This window comes from Diadema setosum, chromosome 17, assembly GCF_964275005.1.
Source record: "Diadema setosum chromosome 17, eeDiaSeto1, whole genome shotgun sequence".
Classification (NCBI taxonomy): Eukaryota; Metazoa; Echinodermata; class Echinoidea; order Diadematoida; family Diadematidae; genus Diadema; species Diadema setosum.
In genome coordinates this window covers 10,282,530-10,298,183 of record NC_092701.1, presented here as the reverse complement: position 1 = coordinate 10,298,183, position 15,654 = coordinate 10,282,530, and positions in this window count along the sequence as shown.

Sequence of the window (15,654 nt, the reverse complement as noted above, 5' to 3'; positions counted from 1 at the left end):
ATGATCAGGAATTACCTATTGAACGCACTCCGTTTTAAATGGAAGTTATCATCTTCTATTGATGTACTCTTGGTTGATAATGCTTCGATATCTCTTTAGCATGTTTAAGGTATACCTGTATATGATAACTGTTTGTCTTTTTTCATGAAACAAAAAAGAAAAAGAAAGAAATTACAGAGGTCAGGTCCTAGCATTTCTTGTTGACAATTAACATTCAAAATGCCTTTTGATAAAAATCCACTATAATACATCTTTTTTTTTTGTATACTGATATCCAGACCTCCTTTATTAGAGAAAGAGAGAGAGAGAAAGAGAAAGGGGGAGGGGGTGCCGATTCTTGAATAAGATTTAGAAATGGCTGACGAAATATTATGTCAAAAAATAAATACTATGTATAATTTACACTGCTCTAAAATGTGGCTTGAAATAGCTACAATAATGACACTTGTCATGATTTAATATAAGCAATATGAGTTTACTTTGTATACATATGGGATTATCGTGCCATCTGTATGATGTTACATTACCACTCGTAACTACATCTAACCTTTGTACATGTAGGAAAGCTTTCCATAGAGCTTCGTCACGTATTCTCCCTTCTCTTGTTTGATAGCATCGTAGGTTTTCTTCATTCCCGAGAAGGAACTGTAATCGACAACGCTACGGAGTTCGTCGTCGGATAGGTCAACACCCAGGTGCTCCGCCACTTGGCGAACACTGTGTACTGGATTCTGTTGAAAATGAGTAAGAATGAGTAAAATATTCAATTTCCCCATCTTAGCCACTGGCCACACCTGTTAAGTGCCTGTCCCCTCAATCTTATGCCATTATGAGATTATCAAATTTGAAGTCCGAGAATATAATTGATATGATTAATACATATTCTGTGGAAGCAGGAGAAAACTCTTTTTTACGATGTTAACAACAACCACAATACCTTTTTCATGTCTTCGTAGAAGAGGAAAAGAACATTCCTCTCGTGGCGAATGTTCCAATACCCTTGTACGTGCGAGAACCAAGGACCGAAAGGTACCTCTGTGTGAAAATTCATAAAACGAAACATTCTCAAGTGGATATGAATACTTGAATATAAGAACGACCTAAGTCCATTAGAGAAAATTTAGGAAATATAGAAATGAATGAATAACTTCCTACTGCTTTTAGTGTTTTCAGTTACTGGGATGTTTTTCAAATTTGAAAATAAAACAGTCACTTGAATGATACTCTGCATTTGCATGACTTCGTAAATGGTTTCCAAAGGCGATAGCCAAATTTGGACTTGGGTCGTTCTTATGTGCAGGTATTCATATTCAAAATGCCAACATTTAATTTCTTTCACTGAGTAAAGTAGGTGAGTATTGGCCCATGGAGGTATCAGTCCGACGTGTTTTTGTTTCACTCAAAATTATGAATTGCCAAAAGGTTTTGGTGACTTTTCGTTGGCTACTCTGCAGCTTTCCCGTCATACTTATCAGTATATGGATTTTTTTTTTCAGGTTCTTACAAATAAATACAACACTCGAACAAAGTGCTAAAAGAAAATAAAGGATTTATTTTTCTTGAAGTATTGGGACTTATGTGAAATTATAATGCACATCAGCTTTCAATGCAATAGTGCTGAAAAATACATATTTCCGATCATAACAGCCAGAGATTTAAGTTTTATCAGCCATCCATGCGCTTATAATGTGAGCTTCACAATAATCTGTCTGTGATTATCGAAATGAATGTGTGGAACACATTTCTAATTTCTCACACTGCTGGTACAAGATTTACATCTATTATCTATTCAATGTCTCCGGAATACAACGAGGCAATGCTTATGCTTTAGCTATATACCGTCGTTGATGAATCCCTGCACATCCGCTTCCAAGGTGAAATTCCCGTAGAGCAAATTCCCAAAGAAATGGAAAAAAGATGCGGCCAAGTCTTTCGGATTGCGAGCTACATATATGACCTAGACATACAAAATATCAACATACGAAAATGAATATATGCGTTGCATACACAGATACTATGACAGCCACAATATGAGGTGTATTGTGTATAACCCCGGATTCGTATGAATAATTATCCTATTGATATGTGTATGTATTGTTTATGTTTGTATTTGCCAGACATGGTACATCTTTATGCATAATATCTACTAACTCATATAAGGTATAACAAGTTCTTGGAATCCGTGTTTATTGGATATTAAGAATAATATTGAACAGGACGATCCTCCTCATTGTGAGATAAAAGGCTGCCTAATGAGTAAAAAAAAAGCATATGTTTTTTGAAGAAAAAAAAAGATAAGTACACGATAACTACACGACTACACATGGTTTGAATAAAAAAAAAAATGTATTATGTATTGAGGACTGAAAATCACATACTTCAATTGCGACATCGGTGAGAGCTTACCTTATGAAAGTAAGATCAGGTGGCAGTATTGATAATCAATCATCACCGTTACTCATCAAATATCTGAAACTTGAATTGGAGAATATACCTTCCCAGTCTGGAGGAGATGAGGTGGCAATAAGTCAATCTTTAGATGGGTGGGAATGACCCGGGGCGAGGCAGCAATGGCGACTTTACCGAGATGCGGCGTCATGTCCCCTGGACTTATAATGTTCCTCTTTGCAAGAGAGATGAAAGCGCTGCTGCAGGTTTATCATCTCGACCCCGTAATGCTTCTATCCATGTTTTCGGGGATACCTCGTGCGTGGATGAGACTAACTATTTTAATCATCCAATGGCTGCCTGAAGTAAGAAGCAATGTTTCAATGCCATGAATGGTTTCTCTATGGTTTGTGTATGGTGACATTTACAGTTTTCATACATTCTTTCCTTCTCCACGAAATAAGCGTACGACTATATATATTTTCGAAACAAAAACTGAATCAAATATGTGGGTATACTAAACAGCATCTAAGAATAGCCTGTACTAGGCTTTCCTTTTTTTAAATTGATCACAATCAATAGAAAAACATTGTTTGACTATAACTTTATATTGTTTCTTCTATTACTTTTTGCAGGTTATTAATGATACAAAGTATCTCCCTCTATTCACTGGATTGAATTGTGCATCTGGAACATTTCTATTTTTTCTATATTTTTTCTTTTTCTAAATGGGAGTATAGGACCTCTTCCAAGTATGGCGAAAATTTTACTAAATTGTAACATAACAAAAGCTTAACCTAGTGAGAATTATACATACTCCCCAAATCTCATACTAACTCTCTAATATAGCCCTAAACTTTGTCTGCGGAAATGATTGTCACTCCAAGTCTGACTGCAAAGCGATTATAGAATATGATTTTTTCCTTCTTGTATTTATACCTATTCACGACTGTAAATTTCGGAAATCATGTTTGACACGCTTTACGCAAAAATTGCGTTACTTAATGAAGCCTAGTAGATCATTGGATGAAGCGATTTCTTCTCTGCATGCCAATAACTCAAAATTACATTAATATAATTTCATATGTCATATTTATGGTCATGCTATTATGAAAAGAAGGCCGACTGGCAATACGTAAGGAAAAAGGGGGAAAATAAATCAAAAGGAAACATGGAACAGCAAAATACAGCAGGTACATGTATCATTGAGTTTATGATTGTATATACAACGTATATATAATAATACATACGCATCATGGGTGCTCTTCGTTATTCCGAAGGTTCGTTATTCCGAAGGTTCGTTATTCTGAAGGTTCATTAATCTGAAAATGAAATAGGGTTCGCTATTCCGAATGCTCGTTTATTCGAAAATGAAATAGGGTGGGATATTCCGAAGGTTCGTTACCTCGAAAATGAAATAGAGTTCGTTATTCCGAAGGTGCGTTGATCCAAAATGAAATAGGGTCCGTAACGAACCTTCGGAATAACGAACCTTATTTCACTTTCGGATTAATGAACCTTCGGAATAACAAACCTTATAATTTTCGGATTAACGAACCTTCGGAAATATGAATCTTCGGAATAACGAACCTTCGGAATAACGAAGAGCACCCATGATGCGTATGTATTATTATATATACGTTGTACACTCTTAAAACATCCGAGTCAGAACCGACCCGGAACTGTTTGTTTGTGTGTGTGTGTGTGTGTGTGTGTGTGTATATATATATATATATATGTATAAAGATAAGAAGAGCTTGCTTCCAAAAGGTGCTAAATCCATCATTTTCCAGTGGATTTAGTGCCTTTTGGAAGCAAGCTCTCCATGGCCTGGCCAGTGTTACGGCAGGGCCCTCTAAAAGAGTAAGACATAACTAGGAGGCCACCCTGGGCAAAAGGAAATAAATAACTTTGTCGCTAATGCGATCGTTAAACTTGATTACTACCGCTTTGCAAAAAAAAAAAGAAAATAATAATAATTATTATTATTATTATTATCTCCCCAAATAAAGCAAATAATATTAGTGACCTGATTTAGGGAATGATGCAATCCATACGTCATCTGGCCGAACTTCAAACGTCTTCAGGGCATCAATGCTGGCATCCAGTAAAACGTTTGGGTAGGACACGTTCTGGTACCGATGGAATCCAAAGATATGAGGCCGCTCCTTGTCATCCGCAGTTGGTGAATACCTGGAAAACATTCTGCTGGCAGAGTTCAGGCTTTATCAGTATTGAAGTGCAGTTGAAATTATAGCAATTCAAACACAAAAAGGAGTTAAATTATGTGCAGAAAGTGATGGACGCACAACTACAAATCAAAATGCCATCAACGAAATCTTCGACCCACTGCTGCTCTCCTTGACACGAAAAGGTGGGAAAGTGGGATTGCGTGATTATAAGATGGCACTGTGTATCAAAAGGTTACGTTCATTTCTTCTTCTTCTGATTAAGTCTGCCTCCTTCAATAGACTGAAGATTCTTGCAGACTGGTGCTATTTACATTATAATACAATTTATTTACAGATATTTACAAGCACATAGACAATTTGACGAAAAAACTAGCCACTGTGATCAACCGTTAGACGGTTTCGAAATGATCCCACAGATGGCGCTGAAACAATTTCTGACGACAGGGAATTCCAGTTCCTTACAGTTCTTGGGAAGAACGAATGGCGATGCGATTCAGTTCTCGAATATGGTACCTGATAGGAGTGTGGTTGCGAGGCTCTCGTTAACTGAGTAGCCTGTTTGATAATATAGTCCTGTGCTGAAAGAGGAGTGAGATTATTGTGTATTTTGTACATCAAAATTAGCCTGTCATTTTCTCTGCGCTGTTCCAGAGTGATCCAATTAAGTTCTTGTAGCATTTTGGTGACACTCGAGGTGTTATGGTAGCGATTTAAAGTGAATCGCGCAGCTCTTCTCTGGACCATTTCCACTTGGTGGATTAGGTTCTTGGTAGATGGGTCCCAAACTGTGGAAGCATACTCAACAATTGGTCGAACCAACGTTTTGTAAGCTGTGGCTTTAACATCAGAAGATTTTATGCGAAGATTGCGTTGTAGAAATGCAAGCACGTTATTGGCTTTATTGACAGTATTGTTGATGTGTTGGGTCCACTTCAAATCAGAAGTGATGGTTACACCCAAGTACTTCACGGATTCAACAGATTCAAGAGGGGCGTTATTTAGATGATACACGTGTTGCACCCTACTTCTTTTCCTGGATATTGTCAAAACCTTACACTTATCTGTGTTCAAATCCATCATCCATTTTTTCGCCCAGTCACCAATTTTGTTTAGGTCCTCTTGAAGATTTTGCGTATGATGTTGATTGTCGATGGTCATGTAAGAAATTGCATCATCGGCAAAAAGGCGAACCTTTGACGCGAGACCATCAGGCAAGTCATTGATGTAAAGTAGAAAGAGGCAAGGCCCAAGAACCGACCCCTGAGGCACTCCAGATCCTACCGCTACTGAAGAAGATTTAATACCATCCAAAACGACCCTCTGACTTCTTCCATTGAGAAAACTTTGAATCCATTTCAGATTTTTCCCCCTGATACCGTAGTAGTCCAGTTTACGTAAAAGCCGCTCATGTCCAACCTTGTCAAAAGCTTTTGAAAAATCCATGACTATAACATCCGTTTGACGCCCTGCATCCAAGTTCCTATGTAAATCGCTTGTGAAACCAAGTAATTGTTGTTCACATGACATGTTCTTACGGAAGCCATATTGCAGGGGGAGAATGATGTTATTTTCGTAGCCGTGCTTCATAATTTTGCTGGCTAAAACGTGCTCCATTAGTTTACAGCAAATACATGTCAGCGAAATGGGGCGGTAGTTTACAGGAGTAGATCGATTACCTTTCTTGTAGACTGGTACAACATTTGCTTCACGCCAATCATTTGGTATTTCACTTAATTCATACGACAACCGGAATATATTGCAAAGAATTGGAGCCAGAATTTTTGCCAGCTGCTTCAAGACTCGTGGAGTTATACCATCCGGTCCAGGGGCCTTGCATGTCTTCAAACCACAAAGCAACTTCTCTACACCCTTTGATGTAAACAAAATATCCTCCATTTCTTCAAAGTCTGAGGTTTCCGGTAGTAAGTCATTCGGTATGGGAGTTTCCTTGGTGAAAACACTTTTGAACTGTTGATTCAATGCTTCAGCTTTTGCAACTGGATCAGTAATCGTAATACCATCACTTTTCAGTTCTCTTATTCCTGTATTATCAGTCCTGTTGTGTTTGATAAAGCCCCAAAATCTCTTCATACTCTCAAATTCTGTGGTATCTTCATCGATAGAAAAAAGAGATTCCACATAATTCCAATAAGCCCTCCTTAGCTCCTGTTGCAGTGATTTCTTAACTGCTTTCAACTCTTCCTCCAATTGAAAAGGGACTACCCCGTGGTTTCTCAATTTCATGTTCCGACATTTTTTGTTCAACCTATCTCTCCTTTTGATCAACCTTTTAATCTTGTTTGAAATCCAAGGTATGTCATTCTTTTTGGATGTCATCTTATGTGGAACAAACTCTGTCATTCCCTTCTCTATTCCATTCTTGAACATAACCCATGCCTCATTCACTGAGCAAAAGTCAAGCTTATCTTCAATTTCCTTGCCTACACCTTGCATGAAATCAGCAAATTTCTCCCAATCCGCTTTGCTGTAGATGTTGATTTTCCTTCTTACTAGCTTCTGGCGAGTTGGACAACCAGCAATCGTGAGAATTGGGCAATCATGATCTGAAATGCCTGGTACAACTGAGACATCAGTGACTAACGTTGGATTATTTACTAGGAATAGATCAAGGACGTTTTCTTTCCTGGTTGTTTCCGTAACTACCTGCGTTAACCCATGGTCATCAAGCATAGAACCAAAAGCATGATGAAGCGCTGGGTGATGACATGCTTTCACCTGTCTGGTTTCCCAATCCCATCCAGGTAGGTTAAAATCACCTCCTATGACTACCATATGATCGCGATTCAATTTACACAGGGATCGTTGAAGCTCTGCAAGACTCTCTTCGTCATTTTCATGAGGCCTGTAGTACGCAGCTATATGTAGAGTCTTAGAGTCTTATCACGTGCTCAAGACTTAAACGACTTTCTTGGACTTCAGTTACTATGTATCGATATAGTTTGGACTAAACAAGCATGTCCATAATGATATGCATAGTTTTGTCAGTCCACTGCAGAGACCTAGTGATCTCTTGACCGTACTGTGAAATGTCGGCACACCCGCGCAAGTATAGTACTGTTTATTCTTCACAAATCCCACACACATTATACTTTAATGCAGACGTTACGTAGATATCAGCAGAACAATAAGAAAAATGGTGTACTTCTTTCTTTTGTATTGTCTCAAGCTCCTGGTATATTTGTTTTCAAGATACAAATTTTAAGATAAGCCAGCTATTTTCGAATCGATATCGTTTATCATCAAAGTCATACTGTATGTCTTTATAGTTTTAATATTGGTTGATAAGGAGCCCTGTCTTGCCTGTGGAAGGGTGAATGTCAAAGGGACGAAAATTAGTGACACACTCACGCTTAAAGAGGTCTGAATTTCCCATTTGGCTATAGTATTTCCAATTCAGTCCCTGACTTTTTCCTTTGCTTTAACAGAAAGAAGTGTGTCATGTGTTTTGTAGATAGCCCGATGCGAATGGCCCTGCTGTGGCCGTGTCGCGTCCTGAAACAAACACACAACAAACAGAATAAAACATCTTCGCGTTCCGGTATTCTCCCGGGAGTGCAGGTGGTCCTTTTTGTAATCGAACACTGACACTGGGTAAAAATAACACGTTAAACTTATTCAAGCATTTTGTTTTTATTTCGTGTCCTTTTTGACCATCAGACAGACTATAGTGACTTTATAGATATACCAGTTTAAGTCAAGGCTGTTCCAGGCAATGCGAAAACCTGCCCAATGACTGTGACAAAGTGTACAGTGGCGCGAAAGAGCTCTCTCATTGGACAGTGCTTGCATTCAGCGCTTGAACTTGGCATGAAACCGTAGCAGCGTAATGACGTAATGCAAGCGCTGTCCAATGTGAGAGAGCTTACTCTTGAGATTGCACGGTTTCAAGCTGACCAGCGCTGACATCGATGTGTATTTTACTGGTTCCTGACCGGATTAAGCAACAAACAAAGATATTTACATAGATACAACGATTAAGAGATGGACTACCAAATAATGCATTTTCATTGAGACGCATGGTGAATTTGGTATTCTTGTGACGTCTTGAACGTGTACTACACGAATTACTTTTTTCATCATTTTCAAGCTCAAATTACGCTATGATATTTTTCATTTACAATAATTTGAGTAACATGTGACGATAGCTTACATATTTTCCTTGAATTTGATACCAAATTTGTGAATATAAAGTGTATTTTGGTTGCCGAAAGGCCAAGGACAAAATCCCCTTCCGCAGCTCATTACGTATGCAAGCCTCGAGCGGGCTTGCATACGAGTTGAATAAATACGAGCGAATTATCGGGTGCCGCGGTCTGACTGTTTGGTGATTTCAAATGCAAAATATTTAATGTGCCAGGATGTATGCAGGTGTTGTTTTTACATTATACTATATTTTCCTTTTCTTGTTCATACCAGGAACCAATTTTTGAAGCAGTCTTGAATTCCAGCATATCTGAAGTTGGGGGTGTGGTCTGGCAGGTTGCCCTTAGCAACCTCTTAGTGTGGGTTACCGTGTTTGTCATCATCGCCAAGGGTATAAAGACTTCTGGCAAAGTGAGCTAATGATGTAGGTTAACACATTCTCGTAATTGAACGACTTTTATTGAACTTTCACAAGCCCTCGTATTTGACTTCAAGCACTTTTAAAAGGATGAATCGAGCAGAGTGGAATTGCCTAATGCAACATGATATATATCTTTGTACGTTCTTCCTGATGGAGCGCGAAGAGCTTGAATACTTAATGTTTATGTTAATCGGTTTGCAGGAAGCAACTTGTGAGAGCAACATCTAATAGGCAAACATTAAAGAAACAACATGCTGCATTAGAATCCTTGTAAACCCGTGAATGAAAATGCAAACAAAGTGAAGAGTTAAAGCTTGTGGTTATTTTTCAGATTATCTGAATTTATCACCTTCATGGTAACTCTTAACACAGTGCCCTGACATCCTCGATATGCATCCTCCACCTCGCTTACACCAAAGCTCAGACAGTGACCCAAGCTTGTTGGAGACGCGGTAATGCGGGCCGAGCTGTCGCCCTGTTTGCGATATTCTCAGCTCAAGGGCTCGGCCCCGCAATTTTGACAGATCGTCGAAATAGGCGCTATTTTTTGTTCATGGAGACAGGCCAAAAATTGATCACAAGTGCATCAAGCATGCAATCAAGTAGACAAATACATGTTCTGTACTGTTCTGAAAATTCGAGCTCCTTTATTATATTGCAAATCAGTTGCAATGAAAACAACTCAGCGCAGTAATTCATTCATTTGATTCATCTGACTTGTGATACAGATATGCATTGAAATTTGTGTGCTTAAGTATTCAGTATATAAAGTGTAATAAAAAAAAATACATTAAATCTTTCCCAAAATCTTATGCAGTGCTTAAAGGGGACCTCCGGGTGATTTTCAGACTTTTACATTTGAACAACTATAAATCAGCTAAACTGAGTACAGACTTTCAGAAATTATAGTGATTGGGATGAGGAATGAGAATGTTTTCAAAATTTATGACAAAGTGCAATGAACAAGGATGATGACATGGCAGCCTCACCATAAGAATGCATGACTCGGGGCTCACGGAAGCAGAACAAAAGAAGAAGGCATGCATAGATTCTTCACAGGTGAACTTCTTGAGCAAGTGGTCTTGTAATAGAATTGCACTGCTACATTTCTGAAATATATGAGGCTCTGATGTCATCAACACTGTTCACTGTAATTTGTTTAAGATTTTCAATTTATTGGCTGCTCTGCTCAAGGACCACAACAAATTCCACGAATCTATACATGGAGTTGTTGATTTATGTACTACATGATGTGAAATTATGAAAATCGTCCGGAATGTCCCTTTAACGTCGCGACGGTGAGATTGATAAATTCAAGCTCGGCCTCTGTGCAAATGCCCATAATATGCCTCGTTCTGACTTCGAATGTCTTGTGAGTCTTGTCCAATCCGCTCTGTGTATTCACTCCACTACGGATGACTGGCAATAGGATGACTTTTAATGGTTTATGTTATTTGATTACAGATGGTATATTTCACGGCCCTCTTTCCTTACGTGATGCTGACCGCGCTCCTAATTCGAGCCGTAACTCTGGATGGGTATTACGATGGCATCATGTTCTATATACCTTAAGCCCAATTGGACAAAGATCGCAACCCCATTGGTATTTTTTTTTGATAATATTTATTCGAATTTCGTTCAATTATATAAGACAGATACAGAAGCGTTCACAGAAACAAAAACAAAACATTATACAAAGACAAACTGCACAAACATTGTACAAAATAACGTCAATCATACACTATATAAAGACAAATTGCAGTAACACCAACATTGTGCAAACTAGTGTCAAACTTACATTGTAACTCTTTTAACCAAGGAAACGAAATCCGCTTTTTGTTTTTTTAAACACATATTCTCGCAAAAAGCCGGCAGAACGGGAACGTAATAGATAATTTGCTATAAAAAAAGAAAAAAAAAGTGGCATATTACATTGCAACTCGAAAGGAAAAAAAAAAGAAAAAACGAGGCCATTTGCGAGGAAACACACACACACATGCACACACACCCACACAACGCCAACATGCACCCCCGCCTCCACCCACCCCATGCCTTCAGCCCTCAGGTTTCAGGTTTTATTCACACTTGAATAACTCTGCCGTGTAAATTGCCATCTTATTTCTCATACAATGAAATACATCCTCTAATCATAATGTGGAAATGATGTGGAAATAGCAGAAGCAATAGAGAGGGGAAAAACGACAACGATGTGACAGTAACTCGCAGATAAGGCAAAATCAAGAACCCTCCCCCCCCCCCCACACACACACACACATACACAAAAGACAAATATACACATTAAAGATTGGACGAATGAAAAAAAAAAAACATGCATGTGTACAGCGCAGATTTGTCTCATGAAGTTTTATTTGCTTGTTTATTTTCACGCACATTCTATTATGATAGATTACATTATTTTACATATGTTGATATCCTTGGCATCATAGATATGGGTTTTCAAATTAACCCATTTCTTCTCCAAGACAGATATGTATACTGTTATGGTTATGAATGTTTGAATGTAGGTGACTTGGCCATTCGTACTTTAGCGGGAAGCTGATTCCAAAGATTCGCATCATTAATTCGACATGTATTTTAGCATCTTCCGGAGCTGAATGTTATTGCCATTTACTTTCGAACGCAAAAGCAAACATCCGGCATTTATTTTATCATTGTACGGAGTTGAATATTTTTGTTATTCATTTCAGAACATCAAAGCAAACATTCGACATTTATTTTAGCATCTTCCGGAGCTAAATGTTATTGCAATTTACTTTCGAACGTAAAAGCAAACATCCAGCATTTTTTTTTTATCATCGTAAGGAGTTGAATATTATTGTTACTCATTTCCGAACGTCAAAGCAAACATCAAATATTAATTTTACCATTGAACGCAGCTGAATGTTACTGTTATTCATTTCGAAATTTAAAAGCAAACATCAGACAGTTATTTTAGCATCGTATGTTATTGCTATTTTCTTTCTAAAGTATAAAGAAACATCTGACATTTATTTAGCCATCCTACGGAGTTGAATATTATTGGTTTTCATTTCCGAATGTCAAAGCATATATTCGACATTCATTTCAGCGTCTTCCGGAGCCGAATGTTATCCTTATTCATTTCCGAACGCAAAATCAAAGATCTGACATTTTAATTTAGTTTTAGCACCATACGGAGCTGAGTCTTATCGTTATTCATTTCCAAAAGTATGAACAAACATCCGACATTTATTTTAGTATCATACCGAGTCGAATATTACCGTTATTCATTTCCAAAATTAAAAGCAAACATCTGACATTTATTTTAGCATCTTACGGAGCCGATTGTTACCGCAAACATCCGACTTTTTTTTTTGGGGGGGGGGGGGGGGGGGGGGGTGGCGTGATCGGTCCACCAAAATCTTTATTTCTGAAATTTTGATTTCAATTCCGATTTTCATTCAATTCATTCATATAAAAAAAAAACACGATTCAATTCCGATTGACAAGCATGCAAACAATCAGTAGGCACTATAACAGATTCACGTTGAACAGCCATAAACGTCGGATAAGTCGAAGAAAATTCGACGTACGCGTACCTCGAAATTCGCGTACGTCGAACCATTTTCTTCAGTCCCGACAAATTCGAGGTACTTAGTATCCGAAATTGACTGTAGTTCTTTTGGAGTCACCTCTGCCCATAGTTTTCACAAGAAACTTTCAAGGCCAAGTATTTGTATAATACCTTACAAGAACCGTTTATGGTATGTTTTCCTTTTATCATTGATTGGATACGTATACTCTTTGTACAGTGTTGTTAGTTTGTTTGTTTGTTTGTTTTTCGATTGATCTACGTTTTACAAGCTTTGCTTCCTACTAAATAAATATAGATCACTCTTTTCCAACGCTTTACATGTATTGTACTCTTGGTTTCTATTCCAGATAAGGTGTGTACTTGTTATAATTATCTCATGTTTTTTTCTTTTTATATGTCTTGATCTGTATATCGTATAAAGTCAAATTACTCAATATTAGACATAAACTGACAAATGCATACACTTGTACTTTGTATTACATGTATGTCAAGTATACGTAGGTGTTGTTGATGTGTTGCTGGAAATACAAAATGAGACCAGGGAGGTGGAAAGAGAATCTTTCCACCTCCCTGATACAATACCTCAGATCTGGTTTGAGGAGGGAGGAGATTCACAGTAATAAGAGAGACAATCACAGTGTATGTTCAAACAACCAGACACACACACACACACACACACACACACATAACACTCACGCACGTACAAACTCCAACCACGACACTTCTTACAGAAGTTTCTCGCTTAAAACTTGCTGATCTGTTTCACTCATTTAATCAATCCCTGCAAATATGAGTTATAAAATCATTTTTATATTCACAAAAGTATGAACGCAGTGTAATAACGTGATCATCCTCAGTATTGCATGGACATTATAGGAAATGTCTCTCAACAGAACGATGTGACACAAACAAAAAATGAAAATAATTTGTAAAACAGAGCAAACACACTTGTAACTATATATTGGCACAAAGGGTCAAGTTGATTGAAGTTGGGACCTAGATGTCACTAATAAAATCATATTTGTGCTGCTGCACATTAACTCTCAACATTGAATTCTTTGGAAAACTACAATGTATGACAAAAAAGAAAGAAAGATAAAACCCTGTATCACAATCAAAGAGATCTCAACTATCACAATCAAATATCTCAGCATAAACGTTCTTCTGAAAGATTAAATTGTACCACACATGCAAATCATTCGCACTAGATAGGCATGCATAAATAATTACATAGAAGAGATCTAACACTCCAATGTATCAAATGAGATAAGATGATTGTAAAACGTGTTCATATTCTGTATATAAAACCTCAAAACCTACCTTCATGCAAACTTTATGTCTAAAGCACACAGGAATTGTGTCTAGCAAGTGATAATTAATGAAAGTTTACCACTAAGACTATTACAGTGTAATAATTCACTAGTCACAAGATTATAGCAATGTGAATCAATTATTACTGCAATCTGATTTTAAAATGTTTACAGCATAAGTAAAACAGTTTTTAATCCATCTCACTAAAAGTCGTAAGTTATCAAAATGATAAAGAATACAGGTACTCTAGTCCTGTTTTCATGTAAAAAGTGTTATAACGAGCATGCTATTCAACATGTATTAATTTGGCATGCCTACACAAAGATCAACATTTCATTTCTAATCACTGCTTATATCTAGGTGGTATAAAAGTTGCATTCTTTCGAACTTGAATACCTGGATGAATGCAAAGTTGCACTTAATACACCGTGCATGCAATGAATTCAATATACAGTACAAGGTGACTAAGAATGGAATGTACAGACTGGTGAGTAAAGAGCAATTTATTGTCATGCGTTTTCTGTTCCTATAGCAATTGTATCACCCAGGGAGGTGTTAGAGGAGTGGAATCTCTTCGAAATTTTAAGAAAATTTATGCGTAGGTTCAATAGCATGACCATTGAATGCTTTAGATGGCTTGTATGTTTTTTCATGCTCCAATCCACTCTTCCATACAGTTTGGATATGGAGACTAACCTAGAGGTTCTTGATTATAACAATAAACTGTACAGGGTCTTTCAGAGAAATAGGGAACAAACCTGAATGGAACTTGGTGGCAATGTAATGCAGAACAAATCTTTCCCGTTTTTCTTCAAATCTTCTTGTTACTAATACCTCAGGACAGGCGGGGAAAACAAGACACTTTAAATGTCACAAAAAAAAATAACATTTAACCATCTTATGAACATTTGAGCATAATTCTGTTCACCAAGTTTGGCACCAAAATGTTGAATCTCTAGGATTAAGAAATTGGTTAGTGCATGTTTCTTCGTGTGTCGTGTGCGCACAAAATACTTGCTGCCGAAAATATTGATAGGGACAGCGAGCTACTGATCCCTAGGTTTGCTATTAGTGAGGATTGAAGCATAATTAAACATAAATGCTCTCTTTTGTCAAAGCAATATATATCAGAACCTGCAATAAAGCGTATCGTAACTTAAGCATGGGCACAAAGGAGAGATTCTTAATACTTCTCCTTCTCTAACACCTCCCTGACCATACTTCACGAAAAATGCTGCAGGAGGGTACATGTATAAAACATGTGAACATCCTGGAAGACAATTCACATGGGTTCTAGTGGGAGTTATTTGACTCCCAGATCAAGTTTAGCCTCACTCTCATTTGTAGGAGACTGGAGGACACCAACCATTTTGTTTGCTCTTGTATTACCCTTGTACTTGACTTGACGCTGACTAGTGAAACCTCTTTCTAATTGACAATTACCTTGTCATATCCCGTTTCTTACTAAAAATCAGGGTACAAATACAAGGACATTTTAAGAGTTCTGACCTAAAAATTCACCCCATTGTAAAATGGTTTGTACGGCTGACCTCAATATAACGAGATTCCACTGTACTTCCTTTCCTCTTCACAAGATTCAAATA